At 41.5% G+C, this 22,761-nt stretch overlaps 2 non-coding genes across 2 annotated transcripts; one reads left to right on the forward strand and one right to left on the reverse strand.

Annotated features, from left to right (window-relative positions):
* Positions 1-21,718: 21,718 nt before the first annotated feature.
* Positions 21,719-21,801, reverse strand: trnal-cag (transfer RNA leucine (anticodon CAG)). Its single transcript has one exon. It is a non-coding gene; the product is annotated as a tRNA-Leu (tRNA).
* Positions 21,802-22,690: 889 nt separating this feature from the next.
* trnag-gcc (transfer RNA glycine (anticodon GCC)) lies at positions 22,691-22,761 on the forward strand. Its single transcript has one exon. It is a non-coding gene; the product is annotated as a tRNA-Gly (tRNA).

A 22,761-nucleotide genomic window follows, 5' to 3' on the forward strand; every position in this document is an offset into this window, starting at 1 on the left:
CAGGCACATCCAACAACTTCCTGAGAGTCAGAGGGGTGTTTACCTGCTCCTAGAAACCAAAAATGTCAAAATACCTTATAATGCTCGCTCTTTTCTCTACAGACACTGTTCTGGTGTACCCGCAGGTAACTATATCGTCAACCAGGTCACTGATGTTATCATTATCAGCGCTCATTACCTGAAAACAGAACAGGTGTCAAGTGAAACTAAGTTGCATTGTATCCTGGTTCTCTGCAAGCAACAAACCAAAGTAATTGTGCAAGCTATTGTATTTACCCTCTCAATAAGCTGTGAAAATCTGTGACATCACTGGTAGACACTTGTATGCTGTCAGAGTCACCAGGGCAGAGATATCTGAAACACCACTCGCGCACGAAGTTAGGGCAAGGTCCTCCTTGTGCCAGACTAGCTGCCATGACTTCCCCTGCACTCCTACCCAAAACAAAATAACTCAGCAACTAAACTACTTGAATATATTTACAGTTGTATAAAATTATTTGTGTTTTTTCGGTCAATCAGATGCTAAATTAAGAAGAGATTATTAATTTGAATATCGTACACACAATATTATGTAAATTTAGGTATGGGCAAATTATTACACTATGAATAGTCTCACTCCAACCACTACAGGAATTTCACTACACACCTAAAGTAGTTAGAGTCCAAACTGTTGAGACAATAAGCAGGATTCTTACCTTTCTTATCTGAACCTCCAACAAAGAGTCTTTTTTCAATCTCTGCCAGCATTTCTGTAAAACAGCAAACACAGGAAATTCAAAAGGTCTCTCCTGTTTCTCCAGAGGCCACCTTTAACACCATGTCAAGTGTGTCTGATTTGACAAATATGGACAAACAGTGTGCAGATAATTCCTTTCCCAGGATTCCTACAGGTTTCTTCAAGTTAAATTCAAGTCTTTTTAAGACCTTTTTAAGACCATTTATATCAAAAATTAATCCCTATTTCTCGGCCTATTTCACAGCCCTACCAGCAAAGAAAAATTAACTCCTTGAATTTCGAGCGATCATTTATTCAACAAAAAAAAAATGTGAAATACCCTTGTTTCCATTGTAGGACTGGTGTTTGGCGATGGTGTGAAGAGTCCACAACACCTCTGCTTTCAGCATTGGCGTGGACCCGAAAGACGCGCGTAGATCGACTCTAACGTCAGCTGCGGTCGTAGCAGGAGGGGCTGAAGGAGCAGTAGCAGCTAGCTGGCTAGCGTTAGCTGCGACTTCAGGCGCATTAGCAGCTAGCTGGCGAACGTTAGCTGGTGGGAACCTGGCGGTGATTGAAGGAGTTTGTTCCTTTCCTCTGGTGTATTTAATGTGCCTGGCCGATTTGGCATGCAAGTCCAATGCCTTCACCCCCATTGTTCCACGCTGAATCCTCTGTTTGCACAAGGTGCAGTAGGTTTCAAAACCATTATCTACCACAGGTTTTAACCAATGACGGAAAGAAATTTTATTCATCCACGCTTCATGGAATTTACATTTCCCCATTTACCAAGCGTGAATTAACTATCTAACGTTAAAAAAACCAACTACTTGTCTTGTCGTTCGTAGTCTTGTGTCTGCTGTAGCGCGAGGTCTTCAGTGACATATTCGTAACATTTTCCCGGGGCTGTATTGCGTACGAAATTATTGGTTCCGCCGCTCTTCGTTTACGTTATTTTATCAAAATAATCGTGGTTGACAAATGAAACATTTGGCGAGAAATGCGATACGGAGAAGTTACATACAGAACAAATTTTAAGACCTAGATATAAAAATTCAAGACTTCTTCAAGTCTTTTTAAGGTATTATTTCCAAATTTGTAAATTCAATGCTTTTAAGACTTTTTAAGACCCCACGGGAACCCTGCTTTCCTTTTTGTTCTTGATAACTTTTTTCCTGCACCTAGTATTGTATGAAATTAAATATGGACTAACTTTTTCACCTGTGAGGAATTCTCTGCTAAGGGCACCAGTATCGATGCCTGCTTCGCCAAAAAATGTGACCTTCAGTGTACTTTTGGGCGAGGTCTTCTTCTGCCGTTGCCACTGTTGCATGCCTCTGCTGAAGAGGTCAGTCCGCGACACACAGATGGAAAATGTGTAGGCTTCATCAACTTGACAAGTGATCCAATTCAAGATTTCCTCACAACTGGAATTTAAAAAACAAAAAAGACATTTTTTAAGTAGACACCAACATGTCTTTTCTGAGTGCTTTATTTACTTATCTATTTCTTCATTGAGCATTTAAATAGAAAATTAAAATTAGATATGGCTATACTGTCTGTATGATTTGATTTTATAGCTGTTTGCAGCAGGGTGGTTTTAGGGTGCAGCAATTAACAAACCTCTTATACAGGTGAAATTCAAAGGGTGAATAGAAGCTTAAATGCAAATCAAGTTAAAAGCGATGTTTGTCACAAGCATACCATGTTCAGCAGCAAAAATATGACTGATACTGTAGTATCACACTATATTACTATATTACAACATTATATTACTACACATATAACATAATTTGTCACCCCTAATTACATAATGTACAATATTACCTTTCTAAGGTACGGACTGGACGGACTGGTACTAATCCACTTGACTCATGGATGAGATCGTCTGAAGGCCTGTACACATAAAGAAACAGCTCATCCTAAATTTTCTTGAAATCAACACTTGCATACATATACAATTATGCAAGGCAATCTCCTTGAATGTAATTTGTCAAATGAACGTCGGTATACACTTAAACAGTTTCACTGAAATCATAAATATTACCGCAATCCACATGTGGCTGCATGGATCTCAATGATGTCAACTTCAAATGCATTTTTGCATACAGGACACTCTGCTATCTAAAAATAGAATTCACAAGGAATAGGAATAAAGCCTTACGTTAGTCCAGAAATATAGTAAAATACATCTAAGATTAAAAGCCTTTAAAGGCCATTTCCGGTCATAATCAATGTTTGTCTCAGAAATCAAGTCACCTATGATCAGTTCATCTCATACCATCCATACAGCCAACTACAGCGTGTGGACGTTTATGTTCAGTTTTGTTCAAGAATCTATCATTTTGTCAATGAAGACTCTGTATACTCACAGAAATTTGATTTGTATTCACAAGACTTTGCACTCACAGCTTTTAGATTCATATTCATAAAAACAATCCTAACCCAAACCCAATTTCACAGACTCGACAGCAGAATTTTGTGTGAACAACTTTTTTTACACATGAATTGTTAACATTATGAATACGAATTATTGAATTACGGACACATCTTTTTGACAGCTGTCTTACACGAAATCTTACAGCCACACAATTCGCTGTCTGCGACTCTTGGGATGGATGTAGTTTAGAATGGACGTAGTTTAGAGAACTGTGAACGGGAGATCTTTACAGATGATTTTCCCTGAGAAAGAGCTTGTGGAGATTCTCTCACAGTATCTGTGAGAGACCTCTTCCTAAAGATCGCGCCACTTCTTCTGATTTCTCCAGTTTTTCCATTGATCACAGTTGTGATGTCATCTCTGTGAAGGAATGTGTGGGCATGTTCTCATGTCGTGGCATCTGTTGTGTGCAACCCTCCTTCTGTTTGCCGGCCTCCTTTGTGTCAGAAGGAGGGCTGTCCTTCAAAATTGCTTGAAGACTTTTCTTCTTTTGCTTGTATCTCTTGGAGTTCTCGTTCCACTTCGCTCTGTTTTCTTTGCTGTGTAGCAGTTAGTTCTCCTATGGACTTTAAAACGCCGTTCTCTTTTCTCTTCTTATACCTGCATTTATTACAGAATATCAAATCATTCTTAATTCTTAATAACAGATTACAAACAATTGAATTGTCGCAGTTTCTCCTCCTCCTCCTCTCTAAGATGTACCAAAAGACAGTTCTTTTGATTACAAAAGTAACTAAATAACAAAGCACATTCCGCCATTGCCGGTTGTAACAAGAATGTTTGTCGGTTATGCCTGGAACGGTTTGAAGTCGTAACTCGAGACTTTGAAGTCGTGATTCACAGGTACAATTCCACGCTGGAACGCAACAATGTCTATCAAATCCTCACAGACATGACAAAATGCAGTTTCGTGAGAATCACCCAGGCGTGAATAGAGTGGTGAAGTCCCGCCCTCCCACTTCCGGTACATGGGTCCTCAAAAGCAAAAAATTATGAATGCGATCCAATGGGTAGATAAAAATTATTTTCTGGTCCCGTCTGAATTGTGCCATGGATTTCACATATGTTGTTTGTGATATTTAAAGATAATTTTTCACGCAAAGAAGATGTTATATGTGATGTTATACAGTTGTATAACATCACGCTCAGGGTCCCGGTTTCACGGGTCCCGCAGGGTTTTAGTCCAAATTTGCTCGTCTGTTGGGCTCATTTCAGTGCCGACTGTTTTATCAACCCGACACAATACAATGCCGGTTTCGTCTGTGGTTTGGGATCGGAGTCGGGCTCAAACATGTACGGTCGTATAACATCACGCTCAGCAGTAGCCATGACAGTCATACATAATGTAGATCTATATAAGATGATAATTCCTGTTTACCGGTGAGCACCATTGAGCTCCATTGAGCAACGTAGGTTTCAGTTACTTGCTTGTGATTGGACCGTCCATATGTCACTCAGAAAACAGTCAGCCAATCAGTGGAGAGGAGCTGATTCTCTCTTCTGATTGGCTAAACGAACAGTGTTGCCAGACCACAGGTACTCAAAACCACAAATACGTCTTGCAGGGATATCAACACTTAAAATAAAACCCTGCAAAAGTGTACAGCATGTAGATAACAGGTGTCTTTCCTGTAAAAATACTATTTTGGCTTTCAGCTGTTTTATCTTATTCATAACCTGGTTTACTTTAATAGGTTTATGTAAGCCTCTACAGTTCCATGAAATACATTCAACTAAAAAGTATTCTTTATAATGTACTCTTTATACTTGGAGCGTGAAGACGATGAGTGCCAGCACTCAGAAAGAAAGAAAAAAGCGCCCGCTTTTTTCAAACAGGAACGAAATTCATGTAGGCTACAAAATAAATCACTAATGTAAATATTATAGCCAAAGTTCAATACATAATCTCAAAACAATGATGAAAATTAATCAGCCATAATGGGGTGTAGTGTATAGCCTAATTATGTGGCCTAATAGTTATACTGGTAAATAATTATGATAAATACCTGGGGAAGTTTTTGTTCAGGAATATGAGCTTATTGACGTCTGGTAGAAGCGTGGAGCATAACTTGGACACCACTTGGCCCGCTGCGGAGAAAACTCTCTCTGACGCCATGGAAGTGGCCGGTATGCAGAGAAACTTTCTGGCCAGCCTTGACATGATGGGATATTTTTGTTCATGGTTTTTCCACCACTCAAGGGGGTCTGCCTCAACGGGAATAGCCAGGAGGGAGAGGTACTGCTCTAACTCAGATTCCGAGTTAGAGCAGTTAAAAACTCAGATTGAATGTGCGTCTTAGAAGCAAGCAGCACGCACATCAGGCAACAGGAACCTCGGCTTTTTGTGTCGGGGGTCGAGAACTGCAGCCACAACAACAGGCTGTGATGCCGTCTCAGTGTCCCATGGCAGGAATCTTCTATCAAATGAGTCTTGTGCCAGTCTTGTGCCATGTTTAAAAAAGCTGTGACCTTGCCATCTCCTCCGTCACCGCCTGTAGGCAACATTAGGCCACATACCACCGGATACACACACGAAATAGAGACCGCTTCCTCCCTGCAGTTGGCTGGCTCAATCCCCTCCATGATTTTCCAGTGCTCATCTCTCAGCTCGAGATTGCGTGCATCCCCGGGTTTGGTGACAGAGCGGTCTGAGAAGCTTGTGAAATTCTGAAATTGTGAAAAGCTGTAATCAACAGTGGTTTTGTAAAAACCCAGGGGCCTGTAAAAGGCCTAAAAAAAAAAACTAAAAAGGGTTGACAATGCCACCTAGGAGTTTCTGACCCTAGGACTCTAAAAACATAGGTAATTAAAAATCTGGAAGGAAAGAGTTTTAGAACAACCAACCAGATACCGAGCATATACTGAAAAGGGGTTTATTACAAAAAATGGCTTAAATTCTTTGTTTCCTTTTCCACAATCCACAGTCCTAAAAGGCATTTAAGTTAAAAGTCCATAAAAATACTCAAGCCATGTGGCACCGTTCAAACAAGTCTCTTATTTCTGCTGCGGTTTTCTGCGGTCCTCGTGCCACTCTTCAGCCCGCGGAAGAGCGCAGCCCTCAGCAGGATACTGTGAGGAGAAAGGAGAACTCGAGTATTTGTTCTTAAGACGGAAGAATGCGTGCAACAAGCTTTCAGGAAACGTTGTCATGCCGCCAACAAATACTCACGTATTTCCTGGATCGCAGTCATAAACTTACGACCCAGGCCGGAGTAGAATGATGTTGGCGGACACTTCTCCAGCTCTGTCGCTAATCTTCCAGTGGCGACTCCTCATCTGGGGAAACCCCTCGCTCTTCGGTTGCCGCTCCATGCTGATCCTCACTGCTGTCAGCTTCTTCCTACTCCAGTCAAGTGTCTCTCCTCGCCGAGTCCCGCCGGCGTAGAGCAGCGTAGAGCAGCAGAGGAGCATATCTAGCATGCAAATAAAATCAAGCAAAGATAATAATAATAATAATAATTTAAAAAAAAAAAAACAGTTTGTTTCTCTTGCAATTTGTCCTAGGTTGACCCCAATTTTGGCCTAAAATTACTGGACTACAAGACAAACTGGCACAGGACAAGGAAAAACGCCGACTATATACAGTACAGGCCAAAAGTTTGGACACACCTTCTCATTCAATGTGTTTTCTTTATTTTCATGACTATTTACACTGTAGATTCTCACTGAAGGAATCAAAACTGTAAATGAACACGTGGAGTTATGTACTTAACAAAAAAAGGTGAAATAACTGAAAACATGTTTTATATTCTAGTTTCCTCAAAATAGCCACCCTTTGCTCTGATTACTGCTTTGCACACTCTTGGCATTCTCTCCATGAACTTCAAGAGGTAGTCACCTGAAATGGTTTTCACTTCACAGGTGTGCCTTATCAGAGTTAATTAGTGGAATTTCTTGCTTTATCAATGGGGTTGGGACCATCAGTTGTGTTGTGCAGAAGTCAGGTTACTACACAGCCGACAGCCCTATTGGACAGCTGTTAAAATTCATATTATGGCAAGAACCAATCAGCTAACTAAAGAAAAACGAGTGGCCATCATTACTTTAAGAAATGAAGGTCAGTCAGTCCGGAAAATTGCAAAAACTTTAAATGTGTCCCCAAGTGGAGTCGCAAAAACCATCAAGCGCTACAACGAAACTGGCACACATGAGGACCGACCCAGGAAAGGAAGACCAAGAGTCACCTCTGCTTCTGAGGACAAGTTCATCTGAGTCACCAGCCTCAGAAATCGCAAGTTAACAGCAGCTCAAATCAGAGACCAGATAAATGCCACACAGAGTTCTAGCAGCAGACCCATCTCTAGAACAACTGTTAAGAGGAGACTGTGCGAATCAGGCCTTCATGGTCAAATAGCTGCTAGGAAACCACTGCTAAGGAGAGGCAACAAGCAGAAGAGATTTGTTTGGGCCAAGAAACACAAGGAATGGACATTAGACCAGTGGAAATCTGTGCTTTGGTCTGATGAGTCCAAATTTGAGATCTTTGGTTCCAATCACCGTGGCTTTGTGAGACGCAGAAAAGGTGAACGGATGGATTCCACATGCCTGGTTCCCACTGTGAAGCATGGAGGAGGAGGTGTGATGGTGTGGGGGTGTTTTGCTGGTGACACTGTTGGGGATTTATTCAAAATTGAAGGCACACTGAACCAGCATGGCTACCACAGCATCCTGCAGCGACATGCCATCCCATCCGGTTTGCGTTTAGTTGGATCATCATTTATTTTTCAACAGGACAATGAGCCCAAACACACCTCCAGGCTGTGTAAGGGCTATTTGACCAAGAAGGAGAGTGATGGAGTGCTGCGGCAGATGACCTGGCCTCCACAGTCACCGGACCTGAACCCAATCGAGATGGTTTGGGGTGAGCTGGACCGCAGAGTGAAGACAAAGGGGCCAACAAGTGCTAAACACCTCTGGGAACTCCTTCAAGACTGTTGGAAAACCATTTCAGGTGACTACCTCTTGAAGCTCATGGAGAGAATGCCAAGAGTGTGCAAAGCAGTAATCAGAGCAAAGGGTGGCTATTTTGAAGAAACTAGAATATAAAACATGTTTTCAGTAATTTCACCTTTTTTTGTTAAGTACATAACTCCACGTGTTCATTCATAGTTTTGATTCCTTCAGTTAGAATCTACAATGTAAATAGTCATGAAAATAAAGAAAACGCATTGAATGAGAAGGTGTGTCCAAACTTTTGGCCTGTACTGTATATACACACACACATAAGGTAATGGGGAACAGGTGGAAACAATTAGGGCGGGGAAGACAATCAGACCAGGGGAACATACAAGAGGAAGGGCAAGTAACCAGAAACGAGAGGGAAGTAAAATTTCAAAATAAAACAGGAAATCACGAGACAGGACATAACACTTAACATTTTCTCTTTAGCATGACAAACGCTGGTGGCACCTCATCTTGCAGCACACCCTTTGAAATGTCTGTCCAGTGGGCAAACATTTTGCCATGGCTCAAATAAAAAGAAAAACAAAGATGGTCATAAATGGGGTGTTAATATCTCTAACACAATCAACCAAATGTCAAATTTTTGTGCTCTCACCTTCCAAGGTCAAAATTTTCCATTAGCATAACACACCATTACTTTCGCAAAGCTGGCATGTCCACCTGAAAAGAAATTTTTGGCACAGTTGGCCAGAGTAGATGTTTACAGTTTACTTTGAATATGCAAGTCAAGGGGCATCCAGAACGGAGTAAAGGGTATACTATGAAAAAAAAAAAAAACAATAACTTCCTATTAATATCTTTTAAGCACATAGAATTAAATAAGACCACTAACATCTCCTACCATCAACATGAAGATACCACAGTCATTTCTATATGGCTGCCTCGGAAAACCCTATGATGACAGAAAAGCAACTTCTACACAGAGAGGGACATGAGCCTTGTGTGCATTTGTTTGTCTTTTTGTGCAGGTTGCTTTTTTTGCCTCACCAAAGAATTTCAACTTAACCATTTGCTCCAGCGTCTCTTCTTTGAGCCATTCTTATGTGGCTATTTCTCTGCAATGTTCCACTGAGCGCATGTGCTCACACTGGCTAAAAGTCCAACCACTCCTTTGTGCCATTAGGTGATACTGCCTGCAGTCTTCAAGTTCACACTGCACCTTATCTCAGGTGGCCCCAGGTTTTTTTTTTTGTTTTTTTTTTTGCACATGAATAGGCACAGAAAATCCATGAGTTCTTTTTTGGACAGCAGATATGCCATTCCTTGCATCTACACAGACACTCTTCAAGGTTTTCTTTAAGTGTTTTCTCTGAATGTGTTTGTTTGTTTTTTTTTATGGCAGGTGAGGTTGCAATGTGGACATTTTGCCTTTTTTTGACATTTAGTGTGCTGGGCAGAGGAGGAGGAGGCAGGTTGTGTCGAGGGAACATCTTGTTCAGGAGGAGGAACAGTGGATTCTGATATGGTTGAGACGTGGAAGGGTGGATGGTGGAAGAAGGGGGAGGGCGGGTGCAGCAGATGTGTCTGATTCTGATCGTATGGGGGCAGGAGCTGAGGTGGGCATTTGTTTAGTGGAGACTTCAGGTCTTCAGGTGTTTCTCCATGTCTGATCTTCTGATAATTGTTTTGTCACAAATGGGGCAATGAAAATGTCCAGCATTCCTGTAGTTTAAATTATGTTTGCAGATGTTTTTATCTAGGAAGAAGTCAACAAAAGGTTAAATTAGATAATGACTAACAAGACACAAGAGCACATGAAGAAGCAAAGAAACATACACATACCCATACCTTTGAATGTAATGGCATTTTTTTACATGGATATCCAGGTGTTTCTGTAACTTTCCTTTATGGCTGGGCTTATATTTAGGGCAAAGGGGGCAGTGAAACAGTTTACAACACACTATGTGCAGAGCTCCACCTTATACCCCTCACTTGCTGTCAAAATGGATGCATCTACATAACACAAAAAAGTAATGCTAAGTTCAATATTTTTATTTCAGTTGGTAAAAGTATGGATTATTAAACAGCTTTGGACTAATTGTGATGTTAGATACTGCATGTGACGTTAACTTTGGAGAGCGAAAAGTGTCGTCTCAGTAACACTGCGGCACAAACACGCCTCGTAAAACGTAGGCCATTACCTCGTTTAGGACAGTTAACACTACACAAATACAAACATCATGACACTTATAGGATAATCCATTGACCCGCTATTTGATTTATCAATGGCTAGATATAATGTACGACCAGTATGGGGGACAGCAAAACAGCGGAGAACTGACCCGGGACTTGTAGATGCTAAATGCAGTTTAGCCTTCAAGTCAATAAAAGTTGTGTTTTGATGACCGTTAGGCTATGTCTCAAATTAATTATTTCACTTGTAAGAAATAAACCCCTTTGCGTCAGGTTTCCATTCCATTTATTCTCCACAACAACCTCCTCACTAAATATCATCCCTTGCTTAAAACATTCAAACAAATTGTTGTGACCGCCCAACTTCCGATCCTAAGTTAACACAGTTAACAAACGTAATTGTAAACATGCAATAAAATATATGTAATGTATTGGGTAGTTCTAGTGCAGATGGCTGCTAGTTCAACTTCAAACATAACTCGTCCATCGTCATTTTTTGGACTTTAACTTACTGTCACAACTGTCGGTCGTACACGGTGTTGGAAATGTCGGAGTCTCCTTCTTGTTTTGGTAGCTTTGATGGTTGGCCAAAATGCCGAACTCCGTCAGGAGGCGTGAAAAAAGTTTGTTATTTCTGGGTCTCAAACTGGAGGTTGGCCTGAGACGAGAGCCTGCACCGGAAGACGCCTCACACTGGAGGTCTGCAGCTAGACCCCTCTCTAATAGTTTTAGAAAATAATGTTGTAGGATCATTGACTGTAAAAGTGTAGGATTATGATATGGTTGTGTATGCCAAGAGGCTATCACGCTCATGTCATTACTTCGAAAGACCAGCAGGGGACAGTGTTCTGGGTTCACCAACTGCCCCCCACCCCTGCTCCATTGCATCCCGGGCATGAAAAAGCTCTGAGAATGTCCATTAGTTTTTCTGCTTTGTCCAGCTTGTCCACTACTGATGAATCAATCAACAGGGTAACTGAAGCTGGAATACAAATTAATGAAGAAGAAGCAAGGAAATCCAGAGGTAAGTAGGTTAACTGGACCTTAGGTTTCTGTTCATGCTACTTACACTTAACTTAGCTAGCTAACTTTAACAAGCCTAACTACTAGCTAGCTATATTAAGTACATTATAGGTTTGTTTCTAGATAGGCTTCATTCTTATTAGCTATTTCAGAGTGTAAACTGTTTAACTTTATGACAGGATACTTTTTATTTCAGAGCAAATTTGCTCCTTTAGTTAATAAACTCCCAGGAAAGCAGAGTGAAATGCTTCCACTTATCATCACTATTACTCGCCATTTTATAACACACACACACACACATATTATTATTGTTGTTGTTTATTTATTTATTTATTTACAATTATTAACTATAAGTATTTCCACTGTTTCATTTTTGAACCATTTTGTAATGTTTTGCATTCCCCTGTGGAGACTTGTTTTTCTCTAAGTTTAGTTATTCATTTATTTCATGCATTCACGGTCCCTTATGTAGCCCCTGCAGACTTGGGCAACGCAACCCGTTTTCTTCCCCGCAGTCTGCTCAGCATGTGCTCGTGCTGTGGTGAGTCTGTCTGTAATAACGGGAGTCGCTTTCATCGTCTGATGGCAATTTTACCATCCGTTGTGGTCTGACGGCCTGTGCTTCTGTAATGTATGTTTTAAATTACATTTTGGCCGTGTAGCTTGTAGTTTTAATGTAATGTTAATGCGAAATTGCTTGGAAATGTCCATTAGTTTAAGCTAGCAAACTAGTTTGGTGTGTTTTACCTTCATTTGGGATTTCAGATGCAAATGACAGATACCTGCGCTGTTTAATGTTAGCTCATGTTTTTTCTAGCAAGAATTCTAGTTAAACTCTCTTCTTCTTACAGTTACTTTCAGTGATATACTGAATGTTAATAATTATGTCTTCATGTATATTTTACAGTTTTTTTGACGAGGTTGACCGAATCCATCCTTCAACAAGCAGCTTCAGTCATCGCTTCAAAGAGGGCTTCACTGGTGTTTTGCCAAATGTGCTGAAACTTCCTGTGGGAAAATCTTCCCTAGCAAAACAGTAACTGAAGCAAGACAGGAAGCATTGGCTGAAGATACCATGTGGGTGCTTTGCAGTAAAATTTGGTTTCCATTGTCCTTTGACTCGCATTTTCATGCATATCGTGTAAAAGTAGACAGTGACTGGATTTTGCTCAAACCTGGAGATGAGTTAGACCACACATCGCTTGACACATACACAGCTGATGATAATCTGTATGTTGGATTGAGACATTTTGTATAAATGCTTCCAAGGATTTGGCAAAGGTAGATGAATGCAGGGCTCTCAAGTCTCACGCATTGGGTGTGAGACGCACGCGTTTCAACCCGTTTACACGCCACACCTTGTATTTCTCACGCAGAGAAATTACCAGGATAACCAAGTTGCGCCGCTATTTTTTTTTTTTATATATATATATATAACAGTGGTAGGCTTATTGTTGTGTAAGTATTACTAGACATATTTTTGTCCCACTTTACACCTGGCATTATCACCAGATTGTTGCCAGATATGCTATAGGCTATTGTGCCATAAGGACAGAGAGGATGTCAGGCAGGGTGTTAACGACATTGCAAGTGCACTTGCCACCAGTATAATTACATGGAGTGACAGCTGTGTACCCCAAAACAGAAACTCCTTAATAGCTTTTGCTATGCTATAACATGCACTGTCATATTGAGAAGGCAATGGCATTATCTGAATTCTACTTTCCTGTGTCGTTCTTGCGTGTGTTACTCAGGGTAAACAGGAACAGCCCATACAGTTATACAGATGAAAGAATCAGATTTCCATGACTTTCACACATGTTCCAAGATGTTTCAGTACAAACAGGTTCCATTTTCTGAGGTGTCTCAGTTTATATTTGATCAGTGCCCATATACTCTTCACTACAAAACATCACATGTGCACAGGCTTCAGAAGTAGCAGTAGACCTTAGAGGACCAAGTAAAACCAAGAGAAACTTGGCACCTAGTTAGTTAGTTAGTTAATTTTATTGACAACAATATAAAATATTTGCGTCCAAACATTAAAATATCAATTTTTTTTTCATCATTTTCAAAATTGTTTGTCTGTTAAGTTAAAATCAAAACTGTTCCATCAAATTAAAATTTGCTCTAAGATTGTGGGTCAGCCACTTGTGGAACTTTATGAGTCAGCCTACCACAATAATATGTTGAGGCTGGCTAACAGCAGTTTCGAACCCCAACCACGTCCTGACCACTCAATATAAATTATTACCATCAAACCGAAGATACAGAGTTCCACAGTTTCATAGGATTAGACTGAAGCACTCTTTTGTGCATCAGTCAATCCTAAAACTGAACACAGAGCTTAATCCTCGATCTGAGGCACGGTGAAGGGTTATTGTTCTTCAGTCACTATGTGTTTTTTTTTTTTTTTTTTTTGTATAATGCTGTTTGTAAAATGTCATGTTAAATGTTTGTGTCATGTTAAATGGAGCTACCAAGGTGCAAGACAAATTTCAGACTTGTGTCTGACAATAAAAGTAAAGTAGTAGTAGTAGTAGTAGTAAAATTCAGATACTGTACAATCATGACATTCATGGAATAATAACAGCAATAAAACTTCTTTAAACCCCTTTATCTCCTCTAAGGCCAGCTTCAACATCGCCACACACTCTTCTTGTCTATCCTGGTGGATATTCAGCATATCCAGTGCCGTCATCAGTTCTGCTTTCAGTCTGTCTTTTGCCCAGGTTTTGGGAATATTGTCACTTCTCAGCCTTTCATCTGCCATCTTGCTTGCTCCAGCAGGAACCAGCAAGGAACCACAAACAAAAGCAAGACGCAAAGACGCGCAAAACTGAAAAATAATCACGAGCAATATAAGATATCACTTTAAAAGTGTCATATATCCTCCAATTACTGATAGATGGTAATCTTGGAAACAGATATTTGATCGATTGCAGGACTGAGTCAGAGAGACTTGCTGTCAGCCATCTTGCTGTCCGTGAGCCACCTACATGCACTCAGCCAAGCCAAGGACGCTTCCAAAACAGAGCCATGTCTCAGAGGCCAAGATGAAGGATATACAGTCCATGGTTAGATTCAAGCCACTTGCAGACAGAGAATATTACTGACCTATGATGAAGAAATGAAATTAGTACAGTACACTGTGATTATTTGCTTGCTTTGTATATAAGTTTTACAGGGGTGGTGGGTTGAAAATCAGTATTGCAGTATTGCTATGTGTAATTTTAGATGATGTGTTTTACATTTAAATTGTTTAAAAATGATTTGATCAAGTATCCAAATAAAGATTGATTTTAAGTATTCATTCAACTTGTTTTGCTTTTCTACTGGTCTACAGGACTTTGATAAACTGAAGGTCTTGCACTGGACCATACATTTTTTAAAACATTCATTTACACTTATCTTTCTGGTGTCTTGAATAAGAAAGATGAAAAGGAGAAATATGATGCACTGTATAATGGAAAATAATTGTATAATATTAAGTGTATAATGTCATACAGAGCTTTAGATTTCACATATTGATGTTATACAAACACTTTTATTATATAAATTGAACATTTCAAGGGGATACATGAATAAATTGTTAACATTGTTCCCCTTTCTGTTTTTGAAGAGAGAACCTTATAATTCCAAGGTGGCTCTTAGTTGTTCTTAGAACTATAAGGTTCTATCTACACCAAAAATCCTAATTTACAATTCATGTAGGATTTTGATATGTAGAATACATTTATTTGTTTGTAACTCTGGTGATATATGAAATGTGTTCCATTTATCAGTTTTTGTTATTTACAATGCTAAAACTTTAAACCTCAATATCTCCAAACTGGTCTGAACACAGACAGAACCTTATAATTCTGAGGTATCAAATTGTAAAAAGCATCATAGGATGGAGATGAGAAAGAGCTCAGTGCATCATGGGAAGCCGTCCATATCGATGTGTTTGTTTGGTTGTTTTGTTTGGGAATTTTTTGCATGTTATCAAATAAATTCACACATTTATCACTATGAGGTTTTATATTTATTTGCATTTATTTGTTTGTTCTCAGTCTCATTACACTGATGTCGTATGAATGATCTGACTTGATGCATCCAGGCATGAGCCGTTATAACCAGATGTGGGAAGTGATGAAGTACAAATACTGTGTTACTCCACTCAAGTAGATTTTTCAGGCACTTTTACTTTCTGTATTTCTACTTGAGTGAAGAATATGTGTACTTACCTTTATAGGTCATAACCTTTTCTGGTTATGACCTATATTTTAAGAAATAATTGAGGTTTACCCCACAGCTCCAACTATACACAGATTTTTATTCACTACTATGTACAGATTTTTATTCACAACTATGTACAGATTTTTATTCACAACTATGTACAGATTATTGATTGACTGCCATCCAGCTGCAGGTGCACATGTGCAGGGCCTCACACCATATGTACATGGTTGGTCACGCCCCTCAGCACCCTGGAAAAAAAGCACCTCACCCTGCCCGGCTTCTTCTTCTTCTCGGGCTGCATGACGTCTGAAAATCACAAGAGGACAGTCAGTGGCAGCAGCAGCCTTGGTGGAGGCAGCCAGAGTGTGGAAGGAGGTGAGAGCTAAGAAAGCAGTGGAGGTGAGTGAGTCCTACCAGGTGTGGTGTGAGCTGAGTGTGTGTCAGCCCTGTTGGTGGCAGCAGCCTGGCTCAGGTCAGCGGCAGGAGCTGCAGCACGGCTGCTCAGTGGAGCACAAACGCTCGCAACACCGTCCACGGCTGGAGAAGTGGCCGCTCCAACCTGAGAGCAAGTTGTTGTCAGCATCAGCAAAATTCTCAAATTCTATACTGTTGATTCAATATTGCTGATAAGAAAAGCAGACTGAGCAAGCGGTGCTGCCTACCTCTGTGGTGTTGTCTGGTGATGTTATAGAAACAGTCACTTCAGTTTCTCTGAGGACCTCCAGTGTGATGTCAGTTTGGTCCTCAGTTTTGGCATCAGTGACCTCAGTTTCCGTGAGGGCCTCCTCAGTCTTCTGAGGGCTGCAGTCCTTGATCACAAGAACCTGGGGGCTGAACACACACATGGTGGAGATTATTTTCTCATGTTAGCCATCACTTAATCCCATCTTTTTTGAGATCATCTGTCTCAGTGGGTTCATTCCTACTTCCCACATAAGTACACATGCAGTACTCTGTGATCTGCTCTCATGAAGGCCTAACTCTCTGAGGGACGATGCAGTGACCAGAGAAAATCATGGTACCTGGGTCTTTGTTCAGAGGCTCCATCAGCCAGCATGTCGTCCTTGACTGGCGCAGGCTTGACCAAAATGATGGCTGGCCGTTGTTTTGGAGAGGCTGCCCTTGGCCTTCTGAATGAAAACACACACATTTAACACACACACACTGATCCCTCAAATTTGTCTTTCAGGCACATTCAACAACTTCCTGAGAGTCAGAGGGGTGTTTACCTGCTCCTGCTGTCATCCAACTTCCTCTGAAAGGGCTAAGGCCTGGTCTCGGGGCAGGGGCGGTCGAAGATGCACCTTAAAAGAAAGGGGTGCAGGATTCACCTCAAGGAGCGCCTTTATCTGGTCAGCGCAGTCCCTGACATCATCTGCCTCAGCCCCGCTCTCCGCAGCCAGAATCTACGATCTACCCCACACACAAACCAATGTTTACATTAACTTCAGATCAAACTGATAATATTTCACACACACACACACACACGAGTCATATTGTGTCAATATGCATTTGGATGTGTGTGAGTAGAGGAAAACGGTGCTTATCTGCAGGCTGAATTAAGACCTGAAGTGAAGTTGTTAAAATTAACTAGCCCACCAACATGCAGAAACTCCGCAGGTAATTCTGAATCTCAGCAGATGCTGCATTTGCCCATTTGCAAAGATTTGCAGGACAGAGACAGGTTAGGTCATGTCAATGTTCTACTAATTTCTCAACTAGTTAAGCAAGACCAAATGAGAGATGAGGATGGTAGCTATGATAAGCACAGTCATTTAATATCTTAAACTGATCAGGATTTTTTAATAGGGCAAACAGTATGATTTATATAAATACCTAGAAAATATTCACATTGTTTTCTTAAGCTATATTTTTCTTACTTACTTTTCCCTCTGACAATCATCACCTTGCCATCGGGAGCATGTCTCTGGAACTAGAATAAAAAATATCAGTGAATTTGTATATTATGTATATAAGTACAAGGAGCTTAACATCATTTTTTATTGATTCCAAGTACTTTGAAGTATTGTTTGGTATTCACTGAGTGAATAATGTATCTATTGATTAAGAACAGGATTAGCCTAAATTGATGTCATGTCTGACCATCTAAAACTAACAACTAACAGGGTGGGATAGGCAAAGGATTAGAGAATTCTCTCTCTCTCTCTCTGTCTCTCTCTCTCTCTCTACCACAGAGAAGTCCCTCCTGCCTACTGGTTGTGATACTGAGTGAACCGTCAACCACTCTGGTCGTTACACCAGGACCACCTCAGCTTCAGGACAGGAAGACGCACGCACTCATGCACACACAGCTCCAAAATGCACACACAGGCAGGAGATTAAAACCCAAGATGAGACAATTTAGTGAAAGGGGGAATGTTTTGGTGAAATTTGTTGTCTACTGTATATATTACTATTATAAGCATTAAGATTTACGTTACGTTACTTTACCTCTAAAATTACGTTACAATTACATTAACGTTATAACATATCACAGCTGAGCCTTAAGGTTAACTCAGCAACAACCAGCTGTATTATTAGTAACACGCTGTTAATATCACCACAAAGATTTGCTGCCTGCAAACAGAACAGAAACCACATTCAATCTTATGTTGGCATTCACCATGCTAACAAGCGAGCTAACATTCAATATTAAGTTACCTGTAAGGTTAGCTAATTTATTCGACAGTTAGCTAACCTAAGTGTTTGATAATGTTGCAGTCATTCAGTTATAGGCATGAAACCACAAGCATTACCTTTGGTTATTAACTTAAAGTTACAGAAAATAAGAGGAAAACGTTTTTTTCTTACCTGATGTCCCAGGACAAGAGAGTTATGTCTGAAGTTCACTTCACATAATTGATGTAATATATCCAGCCTGACTCTTCCATTGTGTCGATATTCCAGTTTTTTGTTAGTTATTTTGTTCTCCGTTGACATCCCACAACTCAGATTAGCTCAAAATAAGAATATGGCAAACAGATGTAACTTAAATTACTCCAGGTAAATTACTAGGGGGTTACTAGTTTCAAATGAAGGCGCTCAGCCATGCACAGTTGTGATTGGCCTGTTTCTTTGACTGACATCCACATCAACCAATCATGCTCAAAGCAACATTACGTGACAGCCAATAGCAGTCGTCTCCGCGTGGTATTGAAAAATATGATATCAATAAAACAAATGAAATGTGTATTTAATTTTATTTGTTGACTGTTATATTCATTTAATTGGCCGAATGTTTTTTTTTTCATTGCTGTGTATGGATAAAAATGTAATAAAGTCTTTCTCTCAATTAAATACTTTAATTTGAAATACATCACGTTTTTGAAAAAAAAAATCATGTGGGGTTTATATATACACACAATAGAAGTGACACAAAGCTGTTGATTTATTTTTACGTTAACAAAAGACAGAAAATCCTTTAGAAATGTTCCCTCTGTCTGTCTTGCAGGTTGCTATAAAACACATTAACAAAGACAAGGTGATCTGCACACCAAAGGTGACCCAGCGATTTTTTGTGCTGAAACCATCAATAATGTCGGACATGTTTGACATGTCCTTGACATTGCTGGCTGACTTTTTTTTCCCACTGGGCGGTAACAGGAGCATCTTAGACAGTGTCAGGAAATAGTGCATGTATATTTGTGTGTGTGTGTGTGTGTGTGTGTGTGTGTGTGTGTGTGTGTGTGTGTGTGTGTGTGTGTGTGTGTGTGTGTAAAGGTTGGTTATTCCTCTTCTCAGTCTGCTGCTTTTTTCTTGCACCTCAACTCACATGGTATCTTTGCTTTAGCTGGTCAATGGGAAGCTGTATCAGTTCCCCCTGGAGGTGGAGCTGCTGTTCCAAGTGGGAGCAGGAGCGGGGCCGTCGGGCAGCAGCGCAGCAGTGATGCTGCTCGACTGGTTTTACATGGAGCAGCAACTGATCCTGGTCATGGAGAGGCCATTTCCCTCCATAGACCTTCACCACTACCTCGCTGCCCATGGCGGCTTTGTGGACGAGAACCAGGCCAAGGTGAGCGGGTGGAGGCATGGAAGGGTGAAGGGGTGTGTGTGTGTGTGTTTGCTCCATGGAAACCTGTAGTGTCCCATGGTGTGAATCCTGTTTCAGAGACTTTCCACTCTTCATCATTCAACTCTTCATCACTCTTCCTCTTTCTGTCTCAGTTTCTCATGAGGCAGCTTGTAGACGCTGCCATAGAAATCCACACCAAGGGAGTGTTTCACCGTGACCTGAAACCCCGAAACATTCTCATGGACATCAGCTCACAGCTCCCGTGCATCTGACTCATCGACTTCGGCTGTAGCGCCGCACTTCACGAAGGACTCTACACCCAGTACCGAGGTAGCGGCTTCTATTCCTGCTCTCCACTCTTTTGCCAATCTCTCAACTGGTTTGTTTTAAAGGTTAGCCGCTACCTGCTGCCGCTTGATGTCTCTCCCTTCATCTCTCTACCTGTGTCGGCGTGTATTCCAGGAACCTTCTATTACACCCCACCAGAGTGGTTTAGGTTCAGGTGCTGCAGCGCAGGTCCCACCACAGTTTGGCAGCTGGGGGTGGTGCTCTTTGAGATGCTCTTCTCATACCAGCCCTTTAAGACCGAGAGCGAAATCATCCACAGCCACCTTGTCTTTGGTGATGAGGTGTCCCAGGGTAAGGCACACTCTCTCTCTCCCTAACTCTAACCTAACCTGACACACACACATATTCACACTCTCACAGACAGTTTGTGTGTTAACATTTGATCCTTGTCCTTGTGTCCAGAGTGCCAGCATTTTTTGAGCCAGTGTCTGGCCAAGAGCCCTGAGAGCCGTCCCACCCTGGAGCAGCTGAGGCTCCACCCCTGGCTGCGTTGATGCAGCCCTGCACTCCTGCACAGAGGCAACTGTCCAGCAGACAAACATAAAGGAACACCGCCACACTTCCTTTAAAGCCATATGGAAGTTCAGTAAAACATTTGCCTGATTATGTTCTTGAGCTCAACACAAATCTCTCTCCTGCCACTCAGGTTCACCAGGAGCTGCTGGCCTCCCTTTATGTGCAAAACATGTGATTTTGGAGGCTGATTTGCTGTGGAAATGAATGAAGAGAAACAATTGCATTATATTGTGGATTAGCAGTCCAGGGGGGCTCAGAGCAACTAATGAAGATATGTGACCACCATGTGGACTCACATCACACCCAGATAACTTTACAACCCCAAACTGGATGCAACTTTTCTACAAGTGTCAAAATCTGGTTAGGTTTACCTGGTAACCATCTTTCCTTCAGTCTGTCTGTCTACTCTAAAAGCACTATGGCAACAGACATTCCCATTTTCAGGGGACACTTCCCAGCAAATCACAAATGTCCCTGGGTTTGTTCCCAACAATCTGGTCACCTTACTGTGGCAGTCTGCCTGTTTGTGTGAAGGGTTGTTCTCATCCCTGCATGAACAGCTTGGTGTGACTGCTCTGTGAGGAATATTAAATAGCAGACTGAAGATGTGTGTGTGCCTTCTCTCCACAGCCAGGTGTCTCTGCTTAGTAAAAACTATGAGCTGGCCATCGTCCAGCTGGAGACCAAAGTGGGCCAGCTCAGACAGCAGCTTGGGACGAGAACAAGGAGAAGGTCCGACAGGACTTGTAGAGCAGCACGAGCTCTTCACCTTCACAGCACCGACTGGACCTGACAGCCTGATGGTCCCATGACAAGGCCACATCTGATTTCAAAAGACTGACTGACTTAAATCTGTTTGGACCAGAAAGATGTTTAATTAAAAAAAAAAAAAAACATCTTTATCAGATTCTATGTTTTGCTTGATGGTTGGTTTTGATCGAGTGTCAGAATATAGACTTAGATGGAGCTCAAGAAGATATACAGGCCAAAGTTTTAGTTTCCTTCCATATCGCTTTAAGCACAATCCAATCTATTCTGCTGAGAAAACATAAAATCCATATTGATGAACTCAAAACCAGGTTGGCCTGCTGGTGGCGCTAGTGGAAAGGTTAAGGGGTCATCAAACTCATCGCAGGTTCTCTCTAGGTTCTTTCTCGTGCAAAGCCGGCCCAAGCCTTTATGGGGCCCTAAGCAGAGTTTGTTTCTCCCCCTGAGCGCTGATGATGACCACTTTCCAGTATCCACTTAGCCCACTGATTGCATCTTATAATGCACACCAGTGCAAGCTAATTTCAGGGTCACTGACAACACTTGACTGGTTCCAGTACCTGTACAAAACACAGACTGTCAGAAGTGGGATTCGAACCCACGCCTCCAGGGGAGACTGCGACCTGAACGCAGCGCCTTAGACCGCTCGGCCATCCTGACTCCTCATGGTGGACTGCAACACGTCCCATTGGGAAATGCGCTCAGTCAAAGCACAAAGCACTTGGGACCCTGTTGTTTTTCTACACATCTTCTTCTTCTTTCTTTCTTTGTTTTCCTTACGCACTACTTTTTCAACGGTTCACTCGCTTGACCTGCATAACCTTTTTTTTTTCAAATTTTGTAGGACGTTTGGAGCCTATTCCAATTTCCAAATGCACACATAGCAAATCTTTGGCTATCTGCAGTTGTTAAAAGAACAACATGCTTGAAACCCTACTGTTTTCAACATTTTCTTTTTCTTCATCTTCCTCTTCTTTCTTTGTACTTTTCATACATTGCTTTTTTTCAGGGTTGTGCCGCTTCCACTGCGTGACTTTTTTTTCCCAAAACTTTGCAGGCTGATAGAAGCCTATTCCAATTTCTGAATGCACGCAGCAAATTTCTGGCTATATGCAATTGGTGAAAGTGCCCGCCAAACAAAGATCACAGGCCGCTGTTCCGATTTCCACAACACTTAACCACAGTCATCTGATTTTGACGACACTTGAGGCATCACTAAGCCTCTGAGACGTTATTAGAGGACCTGCAAACTGCAAAATGAACAGGACGCCATGTGCCCACAAGCATAACTGCATGGCTCGACTATGTAACAACCTGTACCACTGCCACCAAACTTGATGCACTAGCTTGTCTTGCCACTGGGAGGGCCCGCGCAACATGTGGAGCTACTCAGCCCAGCTGGGAGCGCTTCACTGCGGTCAAAATCCTTGGTACTTGGAGTGCTTAACTGCAGCTTGCAGCTCCATTCACACACATCTACTGTATCACAGCAGACATGCACTTGTGCCTGCACTTTTGACCCCGAGGGCTACAAGTTCTCTTTTATAAAGCATTGGTGGTTCAGTGGTAGAATTCTCGCCTGCCATGCGGGAGGCCTGGGTTCGATTCCCGGCCAATGCA

The sequence above is a fragment of the Myripristis murdjan genome, chromosome 15 (assembly GCF_902150065.1).
Source record: "Myripristis murdjan chromosome 15, fMyrMur1.1, whole genome shotgun sequence".
NCBI classification, from domain to species: domain Eukaryota; kingdom Metazoa; phylum Chordata; class Actinopteri; order Holocentriformes; family Holocentridae; genus Myripristis; species Myripristis murdjan.